Raw genomic sequence first — 22,345 nt, 5'->3', positions numbered from 1 at the left:
ATGCCCTTCTTTACTCCCTGGGATTCATAAAAAAAGACATAGAAGTACATTAAAGAGCAAAGTTTAATTCTGGAATTCTCAGCTGGTGTGAGGTTAAAGTCACACAAACAACTTTTGCATATGTAATGTGGAACACTCACCAGAGCCCCCGGATGCATTATCATGCATGCAAAGCCTTTCATAGTCAAATTCTTCTAAGCTCAACTGCACATGCATATCACATATCACGATTGTGAATGTGCAGGCAGGGTATAAATGCTTGTAATGATCATGTTCCAGAGTACTTGGGGAATTTTAATGAATACATGTATAATTCATTTAAAGGAGATAACTGGCATGTGGCATATCAAAAACTGTGACCTGTTCCATTGCTGTTAATGATAACAGCCTCAGCCAACTGCTTTGATGAACCTCCTTGAACCTTTCAGTAGCTCATATATTTTCCTCTTGCTATAAATGTTTTATTTTACCTGATACAGTAATGAAATTGTCAAGATAATGAACAGAGTAATCATTTCACACAAATGGCTAACTTTAATTAAAAATCACAGTGTTGACTGCTAAAATATGGGGGTAACAGACCATTGATCAGATTACAGAGCACTGATAATTGAGATGGGGCTATAGACACAAAGACCTGTGAACTCCACCTCACCAAAGGACATAATGTTTGCTGTCAGTAAGCAGTAGTCTCAACACCTCATTAGTCCATATATATGTAATTCTTTAGTCAGCTGTTAAATCTGCAAGGGCAAATATTACCTGTTATACCACCTCCAATCTATCAGTTGGAATTAATGAGGCAACTGCTAAGGTGAGGGATGTCAGTGTTCTAAGAATGGGGTTTCCAGTAGCAATGAAAGAGTACTTGTTCTACACAGTATTATTGAAAAACAGAGGCTGTTTGATCTTAGGACATGCCATTCCATGGCTATCTCAGCAAGTAACACTCATGGGGGGTACTGAAATTGTCTTTTCTGAACAATGTCTCAAACATCTACTGTTATGAATGTAGTGATCAGTTTCATGTCTTGCTATTTTCTATTGTCATAATTTTCATCATAGACACAAGTTTATAGACTCATCACATATTCTAATGACATAACTGAATATTCCTTTTAACAGGTTCAGGGGATTTCAATAAGAATAACCATTGACTCTTATTCTCTGTTTCCTTTTTGAGAGAGTATAGAAAAAGAGAAATAATCAAATCTGGCTTACAAATCAAAATTATGAAGGTGATGCTGAAAGATCTGACAGGGTCAAGAACAGTTTTCAGCTGTGGATACATACCTGGTCATTACAGATTTGATGTGAAATGCCAAGGTCTTAGCAGATTCATGACTGATGGCGTCTTCTCAAAACTCTCTTCTGTTTGCTACTGGCAAAGGAATCATTCCCTTTCCTAACAAGTGTCTTTGTTACCTTTTCACTAGATTATTACACTAATCTGCTTCTGCTTGTAAGTCATCTTTTAAAGTCATGCGACTTTCACAAGACACACTCAGTGTATCTGAGCTCTCTTCTTTGTATTAGTTACCAGCTTACTGTCAGATAAAAATTAGTGTTTGAAATTTCTGTGTAAAATGCTATGTTTTATTATGTTTTAGCAAAATTTATCTTAAGGATAGATCTCTGAATCAGTATAAATATCTTCCTGAACTTATCTCAAGCCATGTAGCAATCCACATTTCTGTCTGCTGTGATCCCATGGATACTTTGGTTTGCCGTTAATAAAGATTTGAGAACTATGAAAGGGGCACCATCTGATGGTATGTACAGAAGTACCCATTTAAGTTCTAAATAAAGCATATTTTATTTGTTAATCACACCATTGTTTTTCAGCAGTTTCATTACAGTGAAAATCAGGATGAGTACACCTCACATGTTTTGGAAATTTATTTATAGCATTTATTTGCTCATTTTTACTATGTTGAAGAAGGTTGATTCTTTAAAACCAGAAAAGAAAATTCAATATCAAACAGTACAAATAGAAAGATGGAGGAAGAACTTACATTGGATGCTGCCAGCCAGACCTATTGTGATACTGGCTGTTTTCAGACAGTTTTGAGACATAAATTTTCCTAAGATTACAACTCAAAGGCTGCTTGACAGTTCTTCATTCAGAGTCACTAGTGATCAGGTTTTCCAGAGGAGTTTGAGATTTGGGAAGACAAAGGAGGAATTTATTTTACGGTAGTATAAAACCAAGTTTAACATATTGCATTATTGCACAAAGCAGTAAATAAAAACCACTACTGTAAATCTCTCTAGTCTAGAATAATCAATGTGGACTATATAGGATCATTCCAAACATTGACAGGGTATGGTCAGACGTGGCATCAAGTGTATTTACACATCATTTCTCTTGGTCAGTCAGTATTTCTTGAGGATAGCCCCTAGTGACTGTTTTCCTAAGAGACAGTCTGCCTAACATTTAATTCTAACTTTCTATCAGATTTGAAATTCTTTTGAGAAATCATACCATGAGTTCAGGATACAACACACTATTTAGTCATATAATTGGAGATAGCAGGCAAATATGGAAACTGGACAGTACTGAACGAGTTGTTCTACCAGGACCCATCAATGACCTTCAGAAAGAGATGGCCAATAGCCCTTTGGCACTGCTTATACTCCTACAGAAGCAGAAGCAAGCAGGGACAAAAGTAAAAATGAACAGTTTTGATTAATGAAAATTAATGGTTGAGCTCACTTAAAGCTACATCTCATAGTCTTATGTGAAAAACAAAATCCTAAAAAGCTGAGGACGCATAAATGTGACTTTATATGCTTAAAAAGCCAAAGAGCTGTTTAGCTACCAGATCCTTCTGTTTACATGGTCATGGAAAAGATTTTTTGGGATATGAGCATATCCTTGACGGATGCAATGACATAAATTCACTTAGTTGCCCTCACATTGTAACAACATTCAGTCATTATCAGTCTAGATCTATCTGAAAAAATTACCTAAAGATACAAGGTTATACTTATTACTCATCAAAAACCCTCTGGTTGTGTTGGGTTGGTTTTGTTTGGTTTGTTTTTGAGGATTTTTTTAAATAAAACAGTAAAGTAGCTTTAGTTAAGCAAATAAAGACTTAAACACATTTCAAGGTAGGTAAATGCATAAATACTTAAGACCTGGGTAATTTCAGGAGGACTATCTCTGATAGGAAATCAGCATTTGACTACCTTTGAGTTTGAATAAACTGGACTATGAGAGCTTAATTTCAACCAGTGTGATGCTTAGGTTATTAAATATGTAAAATATAGTAGAAGCACAGTAGGAGATGAAAAAGTTAGAAAGATGGTGCCTTTGGATGTCTCCAACAAGAGATTTTGTGCTATTTTCTGTCTTTTCTAGGATTTTCAGTATTTATAATATAAACCTTAAGAAGCTTCCATCCATGAATGTATTAATAGCAATATAACAGTTATTCCACATAAAGCAGTTTGTGTTATCAAAAAGCAGAGTTATTTGCAGATTGGTTTGGGTTTTTTTGAAAAAATGCCTACCTCTCTCATTGAAATGAACTATGATACTAATATTATGCAAGCTTACATGATATTCATGCATTTTATTATTTTTATGACTACTTAATAAATGTTATTAATTCAACTTTAAAAACTCAGACTCCAGAGTAACTCATAAAAGCAAATCAATTCATTTTAAGTGGTAAACCTGATATTTGTTTCAAGGGGAAAACTGAATGGGGGCAAAGACAAAACATTAAATTATGCCTACAAGAGACTTTCAGAAATGTCTGTCACATATTGACATGCAGATGTACACACTTTCTCCCTTGAGCAGTGTGACCAAATAAGCTTCTTTTTTCTAAGCACATTAACATCATCATCCACTTTGCTAACATAAAGAAATTTTGCAGATTCTCACTCTGTGTATTTGAATGCCAGTTTATTTCTTCTGAGCCTAAATTTATATAGCTCGAAGGGGAGAACTTATTCTCATAAGTGTTTGTTTTTCTAATGTTTGTTCATGGTAGTATTATAATAGCAACTTGAGAATTTTTCCCTATTATAGCCCACTAAATATGTATAATCCCTTATACAATGATGCAACACTTAGTGTAAGTTAATATAAAATTGCTTCTTATATAACAAATATTCATGACATAAAATTTCCCCATGATTTCCCAAAATAAAAAGCACTGTTAGTGTTTGTCCATCAGCTTCTTCACTATCCCAGGAAATTTCAGATTGCAATTATGCCCATTATATTTTTTTCTTCTAATGTGAGCATTCTTTTGCTTTAGTATCGTGCAACTGTAGCTACTTTTCAATATGCGGGAAATCAACTATGTCAGCATTTACTAATAAGTGTGCAAGAACAAGTCATGCCCAGAACTGCTCTGTCAGCCCTCATATGCGATAAGAAAGGAAATGAAACATGAAGCACAGGTTAATATTAGCCATCTATGTTTTACAAGACCACTAATTAAATCAGCGGAAGTGTTCATATTCTAGTCTTCGTCCTGATAGTTCAGATGATTTCCTATGCTTTTTCACACTCTTCGTGTCACATTTTTAAGTAAGACTAGCCTGGGAATAAAATTTATATGATTTTCAGTTCTCAAGGATCATCATTTACCAAACAATCAAACTGTATAACCTTCATTGTCTTCTGCTCTGTTTCCAGCTCATGGTAACCCAATGTCAGTTGTTCAACACTGTTAGTTTTCAAGGGCTAAAAAGTCTAACAGGATGTCAAAATTCATGCTGATGATATTGTGAGTAAGCCTGAGAAGTGAGTATTTTTAAATTATTCCTGTCAACTAATTCTAACAAAAGAGAATCACCCATTTGTAGTTTACCCCAGCTGAGGTTCCAGTGGTCCTCCCATGTGAGCAGAGCCACTGTAGCCATTGCTAACAGGTTTTCATGCCCAAAACCTGGAGCAGGCTGGGGGATGAAGGTGGTTCTTTTGGTTTATAAGTTACATACTGATTCAATAGACTTTCTTACTAATTCCACTGCCAAGTTGTGATTCCAAACTCTGCAATCCCTGTGATGAAGTTTCCAAGCAGAGTCTCTACCAGACATCTTCATTGGGCAATTAAAATGTACTGTCACCAAAAACTCACTTTTATTCAGAACATGACATACAGAAATTCCTTCACTTCAGGAATTTATAAAAATGGAAACCAGGAAAAAGTAGTTTTTGAAAGTTTAATGCTATTACAAAAATGCAGTTCTTTTATCTAGTACACTAAATACTAGATAACGTCTAAAACATTCCCCAGGGCCATTCAGTTCACTTTGTTAATTGTTCTCTCCGCAAATTCAGGAATATATTTCTGAGACTGACAGAACACTCTAACATTCTCAAAGTGCATTGAAGTCACCTCACCTAAAAGAATGCAATTTTTTGGCCAGAGTTGAACCTCATGATTGGAAAAAAAAAACAAAACACCACAACAAAAACCCCACAAACAAAACCAAAACCAAACCAAAACAAAACAACAAAACCCCCCACAACCAAAAAACCCCAAACAAAACTAAAACAAAAAAAAAAATCAAAGACAAGACCATATTTCTGAATTAGTCTTTTCTTATCCCTAGAAGATTTCAGCTGATCACCTATTTTTGTGTTTCTCAAATCTCTTAATTGAAGGAGATCAGTGCTACTCATTTAGCTTTGGACCTTCTGAAGAGACAGACTGATCCCTTGTATCTCTGGAAGTATTTCTCACATTTAATAATTTTGAAATTACTTATCATAAGAGATAAAGCTACTTAAAATTAATAAGTTTTGGGGGTTTAATTAGGAAGCAATATTTGGATCTGTTACAAGTTCATGAGCTTTGGGTCAGATACATAACCACAGAAAGCAATTAAAAGATTAACATTTTCTCCAGCTAATCATCTAATCTACCATATACAAAGCTATTCTTTATCTACAGTCTAAATTAATTTCATTATAGCTATTCTACTGTAGAAAGGCTAAAATATTGAAAAAGAAGATGGGTTCCCTTTGTGTATTAGTGTCATTAATACTGATGGTCTTCATGCATTTCTAGATCCTCTTTGTTCTATAACATGAAATTAATATAAACATTTTTTTTCAAATATTTGTGCTTTGTGATGGGTTTATTATAAATTTGTTAATTGGCTCTATCAAAATAAAAGGTATTTGGTAATGGGTGTTCCATCTGAAATGAAGATATCTTGCATGTTTGTTGGGGTTTTTTCAATAGTACAAGTAATATGGCATGAGAACCAATTTGAGATGCTGAGGAGGTATGCTCAGTAAGTGTCAGGTATTAATACTGCTTTATTAATTATGTAAATTCAGACATATTAAGAGTGTTAACATTAATGTCATTTTGATCTTCAAGAATTGTCCATGGCTTTGACAAATAGCCCATGTCATTAGGAAAATTTGAAATAAGTGCTCAGGCACATACTGGCATATGCCTTTTCTAGTAGTCTAAACATTTTGCAGTTTTACTGTATTTTCTGTATTATGCAGGCACCATATATGCATGTGTCTTTAGTGCAAAAAGCATGTGCATGCTATTTGTAAACTCATATTACATGGCAAAATATTTGTTCTCTGTATATATATCTATCCACACATATATAACTGTATGTAAGGGAACATTAGCAACTTTTCATTTGGAATAAAAACAGCTATATATCACTATAGAGCATGAGATACATCCATGCTAAGGTGTTTATCTAATACATACAGACAACTGACCTTAATATAGCATAAACTTTGATAGGGCTAGTTACCTAATTCATTGACAGGAATATAAGAAACAGCCTCTACTTAAATAACAATTAAAAAAAGAAACAAACCACAAAAAAACTAAAACCACACAGATAAATTACAAGAAACTGGAGAAAGGGATGCAGTCAAAAGAATAAATGACTTACATTTTGCATTCTCCTGTTAAATTAATTCTCAGTTTTGTTGGCACTACAATAGTAAGATTTAGGCATCTATCACTATTAACTGTTTTTTTCAGCGCCACAATTTTATATTACCCTTTTAGCACTCCGATTGCTATGAAACTAACAGGTATATTTGACCCAAAATACCAGTCTCTTGTAAGACACCCATTTATTCAACAAAATTTTTTCTCATATATTAAGGATTAACACTTCTAAAGTTGTAGATATATAATGACGTGCTTTGAGTGGCTGAAAACTAAGAATGCAATAACAGATGTGTAATGTCGCACATATAGGAGCAAACATAAACACTGGGGTTTTTTTCCTTGAATTCTACCCAAAAGAATGTGTATACTACTTACAGAAATACTGAAGCAAAAGCCTGAACACTTTAAGAAACATACTCAACAAATTATGCCATTACACATCTTCTAGCATAAGAGGTAAACACACTCAAAGAGACTTCATGAAAGCAGCATATATTGTTAAATGCACTGTGTTGCAAATTGTTTCAGTATTGATGATTATGGCTATTCATGTTTTATTTCTTCAGAATTAAGGATCAAGAATAGTTTCAGTTGCAAAGCAGACAGCTTTAAATTACAAGTTAGTAGACATTAAGGTAATACCATTCACTTGCCCAAAATAGCTTCTCCCAGCTCATCCTAGATAACCTCACATGCCCCAAGTAGAGAGGAAAACAACAAAAGAGAAAGTTTTTGAAGATTTTAGCACAATGATGTCCAGTGGAAGCTATGCAATTATAAGGTATATAATGACTCTGATTTCCTAGAAGATGTCATCTCTTCATGGTGCTCATGATACCAAGGTCTGACTCCTGTAGAGAACAACAGTCTTTCCATTCTATAAGCCACTGTGATGCACTGCAGAAAATCTCTAGCCAAAGCATACTTTGGAGATATGTCTGGCTAAGAATCCTGCAATGAGTAGTTGACTGTTAACAAAGTAACTCAAAAATTATAGATCCAATAATTCAATAAACTTATATTTATTTTCCTGCTGAAAGCTTCTAATTCTATGTGCTATTTTTGACAAAAAGTGAGTGTCTTTATAAAAAAACCCAACCATTGCAAACAACAACAAAAAAAGAATTTTAGTTTTATTCTGCATTTTGTGTCAGAAAAGTAGAAGGAAGCCTAAGGGTTGCAAAAAGGATTTTAATTTTTTTCTAACACCCTTAGTAATTGTGTTCTTAAGCACATTTTTCCAAGAATTTTGAGAGGCTATGTCCTCAAAGACAGAGTATGGCAAAAAGATAAAGAAGGTTCATTGGAAAAGTTGACTCAGCCACAGCCTACAGATCAAGTAAAATGGACCAAACTAAAATTTGTCCCAAACAAAGGAACCCGAATTTGTTTATAGTAATTAAATATTACCAGTTACCCATCAATCCTGGTTCTTTCTAATGAATGAAAGAAAAACATTTGCAAAAGAACATTATTAACATTTATCCGTAAAACCTCATTCCTAAGACTTACTAAATTATGTAAACAAGTAGTACACAGGCATAGGACTACTGCTGAAGAAAAATAAAAATATCAGATGTGGCATGTAACCACAGAAGAAAAAAATTAGAACTGCCTTAAGACAGGGAGAGGTCTCAGAGTACAAACCTTCCCTATGAATATTTCGTCAGAAGGTCCTTCTCATTATCACTCCTCTGCTAAAGTGACTTTTTCAGTGACTTTGCTATTGCAGTTTCCAGTGCCAGATATGGAATAGTCAACTGAACGGAGTTTGAATGTCTTCATTGGGTTAGGAGAATGTTACATTAATCATTAAAATTTTACCATAACTGTGATTTCATACTACACCAGCTGCAAAGAGCATCATATTTGAATGAGCTGCTGTAGAGATTCTAGAAGAGAAACTTGCTAATTCTTATACAATTAAGTTGTCAGAAATATAGATTATGAGAACATGACTCAAAAACCTTTCAAAGGAATCAGAAGTCCCTGGATTTTCTAATGATTTCTCTGGAAAAAGGAAAAGGAGTAAAGCAGGTCAAAGAACCAGTAAACAAACTTGGGTTTAGAGGCCATTGTAGCCAGACAAAGTGCAAGAAAATGCTCACTGAAGGATTACACATCACAACACAATTTAAAATTATTACTATGGTATCTCTGAGCAGGAAAGATAAATTGTGTCATAGTCATGAGATAACATTTTCAAAAGTGCCTCAGGGAACATTCAGGAAGGCTTACTTATCCTGGAGATTAATTTCCCTAAACTCCATCTGCAGGCATCGTGTGAGAACGATCTCTCCAGAAGGTAATTCAGAATGGCTAAGCTGGCCTTTGCTTCTGTTGGGAGCCCAGAATATTGGGAGCAATGCAGAAATGATGATCGAGTCACATAGGTTTTTTTTCAGCCAACATATTTCCATGAAAAACATTTGTTTATTTAATAATAAGGAAACATTTTTCTGAACGTAACTCTTTTCAAGCCTAATTTTGATTTGATTAAATAAAATAATACTGAATGTCTTGTGGGATATGTGGTGGGAAGGCTCTTCCTCTTGGGAGGTCAAAGAAAGAGTAAAATATTAACATACATTTTTATTCTTAAATTAATAATGTTATATATTAGAGAGAACATATTAACACTTCCATGTTTTTGTATCCATACTGGCTAAGTATGGATAAAAGCTTGGTGAGATTTTTACCTCTATTATATCAGAAGCCACCAAAAGTTGAAGTATCAACTGAGAAACATGAAAAAAATGCTTGCTTTGTTTGATTATTTCTGGTACACAAGCAGCAGTGGCATGATGAGAAATTTTCATTACTATAATTTTAAATGCTAAAGAAGGCAACATGTAAACATATTTTAAGTCCACAGTTATATTATTTGGATGATATGTTGATACAAAAGAGACGGGAGATAATTTTTTTTGATAAATAATGAGAATGATAGCAGTATCTTTCTCCCCAAAATGGAGAGGTAGTAAAAGTGGATTTAGGAGATACAAAGCACTCCAATATTAGTAGGACTCCAACTGGTCAGACAGTCCTCAAAAATTTACTCTGTCCATCCCTATTTTAGTGTTCATGTTCTTATTTTGACAGATGTGTTTGTGTTATATGTATGTGTGCATCAATCACACACAAATATTCAAAATAGATTACATTCTTACATGTATTTATTAAAAGAAGGATAAAGATAAACTGAAATTTAGTTAGGTCAAGTGTTAAAATACTCAGAACTATTCATTGGCAAATTACAGTTTCCTTCTTTCCAATAGTTTTTATTTACTCTAGATCTTACTTATACATATCTATGGTAATCAATAAATATCAGTACCAAAGTGTTTGTATACACTCAAAATGGTACCACAAGGTAATTACAATAGTCCATAACTTGCTTCAGTTATTGTTAACTTAGTAGACTAGGGTCTATAGGATGTAATAACAATCTGAATCAAACGCAAGACTTTGTGCTAAAACACTTCTATTACAACATTTTTATATGGTTTCCATGGAATACCCAAGAGTCAAACATTTCAGTCTTATAGAAATCATCAGCTACAGAAAGCTGAACTGTAGTCTGGTTGTGAGCAATTTAGTTGTTTGCTTCCAATAGAATCTCTCATTATATTAAGGTAAAGGCAGAGATGTATCTCCTTATTAGGTCAAACACTCGGTGCAAAGAAGAATTTAAAGTCCAAGATTAAATACCTGGAAAGTCTACACTTTTTTTTTTTAATGTGTGTTTGCCATCTGTAAATAGTAAAAAATACTGCAGTAATATTCACTTAAGACTGTAAAAAATAGTGGGGGAAAAATGTGGAGGAATTTCTGTCACTATTGTATATTGTATATTTATATTTGGGCCCTATTAGAGCCATTGCAAATTGTGTAAGATTGAGCCAATGATCATGAAAATGATAATGCTTAAAAATAAATTCAACAAGATTTCCAGGGAATATAATAGACTATTCTGAGCTATTATGCAAAAGAGCTTGTGGCTTTGCCATCTATTAACAGATTGGTAAAACTGCACAATTTTCTTTCATTTTATAAGGACTCAGAACCATTTTTTCCTTCCAGATCAAAAGGAACATTTGCAATCAAACATTAATTCCAGATTTTCAATTTGGAGAGGCATCTGCTTCCCTCAGACAAACACAAGTTTTAGCTGATATGAAATTTTGAAGGTCATAATAATTTTGAACTGTAAACACTCAGTTATTCACAGTTTTCCATTATGGTCAGTTGATTCGCATTAATTTTGTGTTAATTCAGCTTGAATGACTTATTTTAAGCCACTCCCAATTTACAACCCTCCGTGGAAGAGAGGAAAAGCCTATGATTTTAAACATGAACAGTGGTCCCTGTGTGGCTTTAAAATGTTGGCTGTTTTATAGTGCTATCTATTGTATATTCCTGCATCATTAGTAGGAAAGGTCAAACAATATTTACTTATATTAGACAGGAACCTCATGAAACTATGACCATGAAACTATCCCTGAGACTACTAAACTGATACATGTGCAATGCTGGTTAATTCACTGTTCAATGAACGCACAAACACCACTTTAGAGTTCCAACTGAACTCCTGTCCTCTCATATAGTTACTTTGTCAAGCAAAGCTAATTTCATCAAACAAGAAAGGTCTTCTCAGGCATTACAAAATTCAAAAAAATACATGTGTTCCAGAGATCAAAAGTGCAGTGGCTTTGTCCTTAGAATTAATGCTTTATAATATATAATTAGAAGTGTGTTCTCTATGTAGGGAAACTATATAATTTTCAGTCCTTTGTTTTATTTGATAATTGTGAATGCAGAACAGAAAATCAGTTGTCATTACATATTTGATTTATTGATTTATTTGATTTATTGATTGATTGATTGATTTGATTTATTGATTTATTTGAGTTCCTTATACCAATTTTTTGGTGAAAAGTTCCTTATACCATTTTTTTCCTTGTAAAGAAAAAGATGTTCTAATAATATAGCAATAATGTTAAAATAAATTTATAAAATATATGATGTTAAAATAATAGCATTAAAATAAATAGAAATACTATAGGCAGAGATTCATGTAATTTCCTCTTCTCACATACCAAATATTAAAAAAGAAAGTGTCCGGACATTGCCTTGAGCCACCTGCGCTAGATGCCCCTTCTTGAGCAGGGAGATTGCACCAGATGACCTTAACACATCCTTTCCAGCCTCAATTATTCTGTGATTCCGTGAAAGCATCATCCTGAAATAGATAATAATTTAAAAATGCAAAACCAAAGCTGTATTAGAGTACAACAAAATGCCATAATTTTGGTCTGTGTCTGGCCTTGCCACCTGCTAAGTTATAGAAAAACATTAATGTAAAGAGAGTATTTTTAATTTAGATGATCAATGAAGCATAGAAGGGTGAGAAAGTAGTTTAACCTGCTGGGAAACCAGGTAGAGTATTGCACAAAATAACTCTATAACACTGAATGTTCTCTATTATCAAGGCTGTGTTCCTCTCTGACTTGGTTGCACGCCTTGAGATAGATACAAATATCCTTGGAACACAATAGTAAATGTTGTACATAGGAGTGAGAAAGCTGATGGTAGGGAAGATTATGTGGGCAGGGGTCATAGGACCCCTACCCAACAGGCAAGCATGTGCAGACTGTTGCCACTTATGTAATTAATAGGCAGAGTGGAGGAGCTGAGTGGCACCCATCCTTCCACCGAAACCCTGTTGGCTCTGCAGGGATGCCTGCTAAGCATGGATGCTGTCCAGCTTCTGCCGATCCTGGTAGTCCTGGCCTGTCTGCTTAAGGAAGCATCAGTGACAGGAAGCAACTGCTGCAGCCTCAACTCTTTTGTATCCTTTTGTATCCTTTCATTAAGTATTAAGTGTTTTATCCTTTTTATTCCTTTATTAAGTATTTTTTTAATTCTCTTTTGCTAGCTGATATTGCAATAAATGCTGTTTGAAGTACTTTATATTGTAGTTATCTTTATTCTGGACATGTATCCAAAATAAACTGATAACAAAACTGTCTCTTTTTTTGAAAGTACTTTTTCAGTAGATAAAATATCCACTAAAAATGTAGTAGGTGTCTAGTTCTAGGAGTACATCTGTAATTGAAGGAAAAGAATACTTGCCCATATAAAATATTTTAATGTCTGTGTCTCTGATGGAGAGCTGAAATGCGTATGAAAATTTTAATTCACTAGAATCACCCATATTTTTTCTATTTCATGTGCATGGGAGTATCACTTTGTAATAAACTGATGGAAGACAGTGTCATTAAAGTTTCTTAAGCTCCTCAAAGACATTAATGTGTGAATGTTGAATGAACACATACCACAGACAAAACTATATGTCAGCAGTCTGAGTAGCTTCATATATGCCTGCTTTAATAATGCATTAAACCTCCCTGACTGTTATACATGGGAACATTCCTTCCTTGTACCCTTGATGAGACTGACTCACTGGTTTCTCACTTTGGGAACTTCCCAGGAAATGCCAAACTGTTTTACCATGAGCCTTGTCCACTCCAGAAGATGACAGTGCTCCAAAAACTGGGCTGTGAATGAGAAACTTTTCTCAGAAAATATTGCAGAAGTTCAAGTCCAAGACCTTGGAGCAAAATATTTCACTGTCCTTAATGTATACTTTTAATGAATCCAGCTAAATTATCCTCTCCTCTAGCAGGCAAAAGTAATTTTTTATTGTGTTACAAAATTAAAATATTAATTAATAATAACAGAAGAGGCAAAGTAACTTTCACTGTGACATATCAGTTGCCCTGTTTGTCCTACTAATAAATGCTTACAACCAAAAAGTATTTCCAGCTCTCAGGAAGACAGAGGTGTACATATTTATAGTGAGATACAATTACCTCTGAGAAAATGCCTTGCTGTACACTGAAAATACTGAAGCTGCACAAAAAGACAAGAAGAAAACCTGTAGAATTGCCTTTGCTTCAATAGCCATTGAAAACACACGTTTTCAAAACTACTTCCTTTAATATAGCATAGGCAGATGAAAAGTTCTGCCAAAGCAAAAGAAATAGACAATCAAATGTTGAATAATTTGTCAATGTATAAGTTACTGATGCCCTGCATCTCTGGAAAATAATGCAAATGTTTGGTCATTTGTTTTCTTTAAAAAAGCTTCTTTTCATGATAGAAGTCAAAAATAAAAATATTTCTCCTTCAAAACCTCAGTCCTCTTTTGAATTTTTCAGTCCCTCAATGCATAATTAAACAACATGCACTGCATTGTTCAAAAAGGATTTTTTTTTTAAGCTACAGGAAAAATGGACTTTGGATAAAAAGCTCCAGTTAAGCTGCATGATGATAGCATGGATCCAGGCAAAAGAAGTTGGTTGCGTCCTTCCTCTTTATTGATCTGACTATAAAAAACATGTATATGTCTGGCAAGAAAAAAAGTATCAGCTCAGACTTAAGCAGCTAAAAGAGATAGAAAGCCACCAAGGTAGAAATCTAAATGTAAGAACATAGTACTTCACATTTTGTAATTAATCCTTTAGATTTCAAGACTTCTGAAAATTGAGAAAAGTAAGATGCTCTCACTTTCTTTCCTTATTGTATATCATGCATCTGGGGTCTTAAAATATTTAAAAAGATAAAAGTAAATCAAGCTAAACTACAACTGAGACTCATTATAAACTCCAAGCCTAACTTTCAGTTTTGGATCCCTCTTCCCTCCTTCATTGTCCTCAGAAGTACATCTCCATTCTTCTTTCAAAATACAAGTTAAAAAAAAATCACAGCTTAAAGATGTATGTTAGCAGAAACATATGTGTGTATATCATATATAATATATAACAAAATTTCTTACACCTGTCATTATGACTGATAAATTTAAAACTCAAATCCAGAAAGTTTGACACGAGGAACTAAAGCAGTGCTACTCTACAAAAGGAGAGAGAACAAAATAGTGAAGATCACAGTTTTGCTTGCAAGGCTGGTTCCATATATCTCAAAAGCCTAAAAGGATTTCAGAGGATTATCTTTGTCTAGATTGCTGTCACTCCTATTAATCAGTCTTTATTGATTTCTTAGTCATTTGGTCTCCTCAAGTTCAACAAAAAGTCTATAATATACTGCCCTTGAACACATAAATAAATCTATTTGAATCACACATGGACTGGAAGTAAATGAATATATGATTTTTGTGACTTTCGTAATCACAAGGTCCAGAGCAGTTTATAAGCATATTATCTCAACATATGCATCAAATCTCACCCATTCATTATGTATCAACAAGTAGAAGTTTTTTAAATGTTCTACACTGGCAGAATCCATGTTTAAATGACTAAAATGAAGGTCAAACAAACTAAAGCAAGACATGATGTAGCTGTTCAGAAAAACAGTATTTTTCATAACTGCTCTGTGTACTCATGCAGTTTTCTGGCATATTGATCTTACTGGCAAAAGTCACTTAAGATGGGGGGAAAAAAAGGAAATATGTAAAATAAGTTAGAATATGGACTTCATGTTGAGTTATATTTGGTTTTATGTATGAACATTGCTTTATATTTTATTTGTTGAATATCCACAGAAATATTTGTAGAAATTTATTTCATACAAAGCACAATGTGTTTGGCAGGACTTCTATGAATGCATAAAAATAATGGCATTTTTGATAGGTTGACTAATTTAAAAATAGTGTGTAACTTCAATGACCAGCTACAAAGTTCAGATACATTTAAGAATTAAATATTTGGATTTTTAAATTATCACCAGTTCTGCCATTTTAATAAAATAATTTTGGAATAATTTTGATCAGGAAACAAATTAGCATGTTTTTACCTGCTTGTAAAAAGCACCACATCTTCACCTGTTCCTCAAAAGTTTTGGGGTTTTTTGTTTTCTTTTTGTTTTTTGTTTGCTTTGTTTGTTTGTTTTGGGGGGGGTTGGTGTGGGGTTTGTTTGTTTGTTTGTTTATTGTTTTTGTTTTGTTGGGGGGTTTTTTGTTGATCACCTGAGCTTAAATGTTGATAAAAAAATTAGTTACACAATGTCATATTTGTGTGCAGTTTTGGGCATTACAATATAAGAAAGACATTAAGCTGTTAGAGAGTGTCCAAAGGGGGACAACAAACATAGTGAAGGGCCTTGAGTGCAAGTCCTGTGGGCAGTGGCTGAGGTCACTTGGTCTGCTCTGCCTGGAGAAGAGGAAACTTGAGAGGAGACCTCATTGCAGTTACAACATCCTTGTGAGGGGAAGAGGAGGGGCAGACACTGATCTCTCTGTAGCGACCAGTGACAGGACCCAAGGAAATGGCCTGAAGTTGTGTCAGGAGAGGGCTATGTTGGATATTAGGAAAAGGTTCTTCACCCAAAGGGTGGATGGGCACTGGAACAGGCTTTTCATGGAAGTGATCACAGCACCAAGCCTGACAGAGTTCAGGAAGCGTTTGGATGATACTCTCAGGCACATGATGACTCTTGGGGAGGGTCCTGTGCAGGGCCAGGAGTTGGAGTCAATGATCCTTCCAACTCGGTATATTCTGTGATTCTGTGATATTATGACCTTAAAGAGGTCATCTGAAGCATTCTGTCCTAAGGAGAATTTTCCATTCTCAACAGAAAAAAGAAGGCATCTTCATAGATTAATCACCTGAATTCATCTTTTCCCTATTTTAGAAAATTATGATTCACCCTCTGAAGTTGCTTACTTCTCTACAGTTGATCTCCAGGTTGATCTCTAAACTGATGTTTAGATGGGGGTATTAGGAAAGATGAATCCTTGTCGTGACATGTCTTATTTTGTTCAAGGAACGTCTATGCTTTTTCCTCTCCTTCAATCTCTTAGAAACACAGTTAACACTTCACAAAAGCTCTCAGTCATAAGGATAACACACAGTCAGCTGAAACTGCTTCATAATTCAGTGTCTGTAAATTTATTTAGTAAAGCTCTCACAAAATTAGAAAGATTTTGTAAGAGAAAGGATGAGCTTTGTTGAATAAACACAATTGGAAAAAAAAAAGTACAAAAATATTATCTTCCTGAAGAAATAAAGCTCTGTTTTACAGATAAGAAGTTCAAGAAAATCAGGCTCATAAGGGCAGCTGAGTGAGATTAAAAATTCCAGATTGGACATTTAAAATTTATGGTAGATTACCAATGATAAAACCTAAATGAAACTCTCAAAATTATGAAGCCAATGACAAAGTTTAAGTGCAGAAGGTTATGATGAAACAAGTTACGATCCATATGCTCCTAGTGGTAGATGGCATTTTAATGTCATTGCTTAATGATACATTTGATTTCATTTTATGTTGTTTCCCATAAAAGGGAGGAAATGGCACTAGAAAAATTACTGGTTTCAACTTTTGTGTAATTCATGTATGCAGGTCCTGAAAGCAAAACAGTACTATACAAAAAGAAATTGTCTTTAAAAGTAATAAAATGCATGCTTCATATGAGACTTACTGATCTTTAACAATTCTGTGAGGGAACACAGTGGCTCATAACATTTTTACAATAACATGTTTGTGTAAAAATTACATCTTGAATGCATGGATGACTAAGAACTTCACCATATACATGTCTATTAGAAAGTTAAGTTTCATGATTGATAGTATTTATTTTCAGAACAGGAACAGGGAGAACATCCAGATATAATATCTACTTATGTTACTTACAATTAAAAGAATTATTGGGACCATGGTCATTATTGTACTTTCATTCTCTTTTGAAATTCTCTTAAACTTTATTTGGCATGTACAGATCACTGCAATGTATTTCAGCACATAAGTGATGTATATTCCTATAAAAATTTAGTCCTCTGCAATTATCACATGAAAATATGGCTTGTAAATCAGCCATCAGAAATAATTTCTTCATTTTACAAAATCTCTTACCTTCTTTTCATGACAGAAAGGTGGAGGGGGACAGAAAACTTCAAAATTAAAGTGCAATTATCTTTTCATAAAATTAAGAACTGGTTCTAGAAGTTTCAGGAAATAACATTAATTGTCAAGCCAAAGCAAACAGATTGGTAAGATGGAGACTGTAAAAATGTGAGGACAGATAAATGTAAATATAAAATGTGGATGTATGCAAAAAAGAAAAAAGAGGGATTCTTTTCTGCACGCAGCTGAAAGAATGAAAAGAAGTACAAAATTCCCTGTCCCTCACTGGTTATCACAGATCAAATTACCAAGTGAAAGACTTTGATAGTGTATTTCTGCTACTACTTTTATAACAAGGTTCGTTCCACTACATAGCTCTTTTCATAAAGGGCAAAGCTGGAATAATTCAGCAATTACTTTCCTGTCAAACTGCCCTCTGGTAGTAAGGTGGCTTTGGGAAGGAAATGTCACTCATGCTGTTGACAGGGTAGGCCCAAGAAAGTCACAGACTGAAGGCACTGAGGACAAATAATGGAAAATATAAGAAAGAATAAATGGTTACCTAATTTTTTTGGTAATATTTTATAGGAAGAGAAGAAATATTTGAATTGCTAACTGCATGATTTTTTAAGAATTCATCGCAGTATACCCCATCAACTGTTTACATTTTGTCTTTTCATTACTTTGATGTACAGCAAACTATGACATCCAAATCTTCAAATCTATGAGCAATATGTTATAAATAAATAGTTCAGCACAAGCAAAAATCTGTACTATGAATGCTGACATCATTTTCCTAATACTACATTTGGAAAATTACCTAAGACATTGCAGATGTGCTGGTTCTTGTCAGCCTTTTCCAGCAATTTTCTTTTTATTTTGGTTTCAGCTGTCTCTGCCCACCTGGTTCCTTTTCTGTGATCCCATTTGTTGAAATAAATGTCATACATTTTTTATAGAGTTTTTTTACTGACACAGGAAATAACTTTTATTTGGAGAGAGAAAATATTTTCATTGTGAAGAACAACAGAGCCATTGTTTTTCTCTGCAATACTGTGAGTAGATATTGGAATATGTATAAAACCAAACATATGTGTATGTATGTATGCAAGTGTTTTCCTTTAAGGAACATTGTAAAGATATAATTGAATTAATTTCCCTAACTAAATGGATCTTAACAAATATGCTATGAAATAAAGTTATCAGTTATCATTTCACAGGAGGTTTTCATTTCAAGTTATGGATGACATACAGAGTCAGTCAAGGACAGATGGCCACAGAACCCAAAACCATTGTGCCTGCCTTACCAGACTAGTTTTAAATTCATAGGATGACTCAGTGAACTTGAAATGTCATGCCGAATTCTATCAAAAAAACTATGCAAGGCTTTACAATTTATCACTGGCATCTTAAATTAATCCTGGAACTAATTAGGAAGCCTGCAGACTCGGAATCCAAGTGCTATCTGTTCCTATTGACTTTTTCAAACAGAAACTGAGGATTCAGAACTAAGAATGTGTCATACCACAACCTTTTGTTCTTGTCATTGTCAACTAAAAGCAGAAGACATTATGTGGGAGAGAATTAGCATTTTGTAATTTTCAGTATGTTAGACTATGAAGGCAGTCTTGGTTTGGGCTTTACTTTTTAAGATTATTAAAATAAAGAGGAAACAAAGGTAGCAGAGAAGAATTAAGGGATATTTTTCAAACATTTTAACAAAATTAAAGTGAAATGAAATAGAAATCTCAATCTACTTTGGGTCATAAGAAAACCACCTCTAATAAATCTGGCACTCAGTGATAAATAATTAGCTGAAGAAAAGAGTCAGATTGGCTTTCGTTTGTATTTGATTGCATGTTATGATACTTACATTTGTTATTATAAGGAGTTACTATTTCTTAATACAGAAGTATAAGCTTATAATCCTGTAAAGCAATCTAACCTGCCAGTTATCTTCATCAGAAATCATGACCTATCCTCATATTGGTGGAGAACAATATAGGAGAGAAGTCCTTTAGTAAAATAGTCCAAAAGCCAATATTAATATCCCTTGCACCTATCTACTTGGCATCTATTAGTGGGTTTTCTGAATGTAGACAAAGTTTTCAAAAAAAGATGCTTAAAACCTACACATTCTGTTTAAGCTGCTGTTCAATGACCTGCTTTTCAGAAGTGCCAGGCATCCAGCAGTTCCATGTACTGATGGAAACTCATAACCAGGCCTGAAAAAATCCATATATACAAACATATATATTTAACTTTTACCTCATAATTTATAACAATCTAGGCTATTCATAACTAAGTATTTTTCTGAGGTTTTTTGATGTAGAATGTGTCAGCATGTTTGGCAGCCACACTCTTTCCCTTTTGAGCACTAACCACTACATTGAGCAGGGCTATGTCTAAGTAAAATCTTATGGCTTTACTGAACTAAGCTGAGGTAGAAAAGCAAGGAAGACAACTGAAAAAGGACTATTTGGAGAAATCCATTGAAATGCTTTCAGTTGAGCATCTAATGGAGCCATTAACATTTTGGATTATGTATTTTCAAATGATTTTTTTGTCCTAAAAGGTCCTTTTGAATGTTTTTGTGAGAACAATACTATGATACGTTCAGGTATTCATTTTAAGGCTTTCAAGTTATTAAACTACACATAGTCCATCCTCTTTATGTAAGAAAAATGGCAAACAATACATGCTATAAATCCACCTGCTGTACCTGTGTCTAAGTGACCATGGAAGAACAAGTCTTTATGTGATTCAAATAATTTTAAAATTTCAAGCTGAAATTGATGTTTCATACACAAGGAAACCAGAAAAAAAGAACAATTACTGGAGAAAACTGCAGGCACTGATATTATTGGTCATGGAAAGTACCGTTCAGAAGAAAGTGCTTTTTGCTTTTTTTTCCTTTTCTCTTGTATTCCTCTTGCCTGGACTGCAATTGTGCTATAGACAGTAATAACCATCAAAGTGTCTCAAGGAAAGTGGAAGAAAGGTTTAAAACTTTATTAGGTCCTTGCATTTGCTCTCTATATTTCAGTCTTATAAACATGTAGCATGCAGTCTTTCTCCTCACAAACCTTTCCTTTACAGGAAAGACTGAGTTTTTCCTAGTACAATACTAGGATAAATGCAAAGAATTTCATCCAATATTTCATCATTTTTTGTAAGATTAAAAACTTTGAAAATATGTTGGTCACAGATAATGAGAATGGCTTTTTTTTTTTGTAAGATGATGCTTTGATTAAAGACATTTTCACCTCCTCAGACTAGTATTTCCAACACCTGCCCTAGCTAGCAAAGAAATTAAGGAGCAGAGGAGCAGCAGCATATTTAGCACCTAAGAAATCCAGTTTAATCCAAGGCCCCAGCTGTAATATCAGATCTTGTCCTTGCTAAATACAGCTTAATGGACAGACTACTACCACACATATGACTTTTCTCTTTGGAGTAAGTTAGGTGTGAAAAATAACTGAATTTAATGAGAGTAGGATTGTGTTCAGCATTAGAGGTACCTTCTATACCATATTTTTGGCAAGACCAAAGAACAAGCCAAACTATCCTGTGTTTGGGTCCAGAAATGCTGTGTTGTCAATGTATTGAATGCATAGACATTTGCTTGCTGTTGATATATTACAGGCACCTTGGCTCCAAGCCATGCTCAAAGACATGAACTGAAAAACATCTTTTATTTCAGAAGCTACAGATTTCTGCTGTGTTTTCCCACTGGTTCTCACATACTTGAAGTTCTCAGTAACAATACACAGGATGGACAAATCCAGATCCAAACAGGGCAGATATTTATCTCTAGAATACAAGGGTGAGGTATCTGCCTGCTTATGCAGATACTGCTACCTGAACCTGAATTTCTCATTCCTGTTGCTGTTTATTCATTTGTCTTGGTACAACTTGTGAAGTGGACAAGACTGTGTGCTGAACCAGCACTGATTGTTGTAAAAAGAGTTTATTTTCATTATTTTTACAATCAGTTGAGTCATGTCTTTGAGGAGTTGCAAAAGAATAAAAGACTCAGAGAAGTGAGGGGCTAGGCTGTCTACGAAGGAGCTGGTGATCCTTCATAAATTTATGAAAATATTGTACTAATCATCACTAGCTTTTTAAGTATCATTAAATATAAAAAGAATACATTTACCAATTGTGGTAGTTTTAGCTAGGCCTCAAATTAGCAGGCTCAGAGAATCTACACAGATTAGGTGAGAAGTGTTGGAGGGAAAGGAGGGGTCTCTGCTTTCCCCTTGTCAGAGGGGGTGCAGAGAAGGGAGACAGAGACCAGAAGCCCAGGCAAGAGAGAGTTTAATGGAACAATCCCCGAGGTTTTATAAGATCTCTGGGGGACAATGCCGTATCTGGGACTGTATTGGATGAAAACTTAGGAAAGGGAAGGGTCTAAGGTCCATCAACCAATGGATTTAGGACAGGGGCAGGGCTGGCTGCACTCCTGGCCCTGCCCCCCAGCCACAAGGCATAGGGGTCTTACACACAGGGCTTCCCACCTTGGAATAGCAGGGTAGAGAGGGGAGGGGGAACCTGGGAGCCCTCTGATGCTC

Source organism: Pithys albifrons, chromosome 3 (genome assembly GCF_047495875.1).
Source record: "Pithys albifrons albifrons isolate INPA30051 chromosome 3, PitAlb_v1, whole genome shotgun sequence".
Lineage (NCBI taxonomy): Eukaryota > Metazoa > Chordata > Aves > Passeriformes > Thamnophilidae > Pithys > Pithys albifrons.
The sequence above is the reverse complement of the archived record's forward strand: the minus strand, read 5'-3'. Positions refer to the sequence as shown.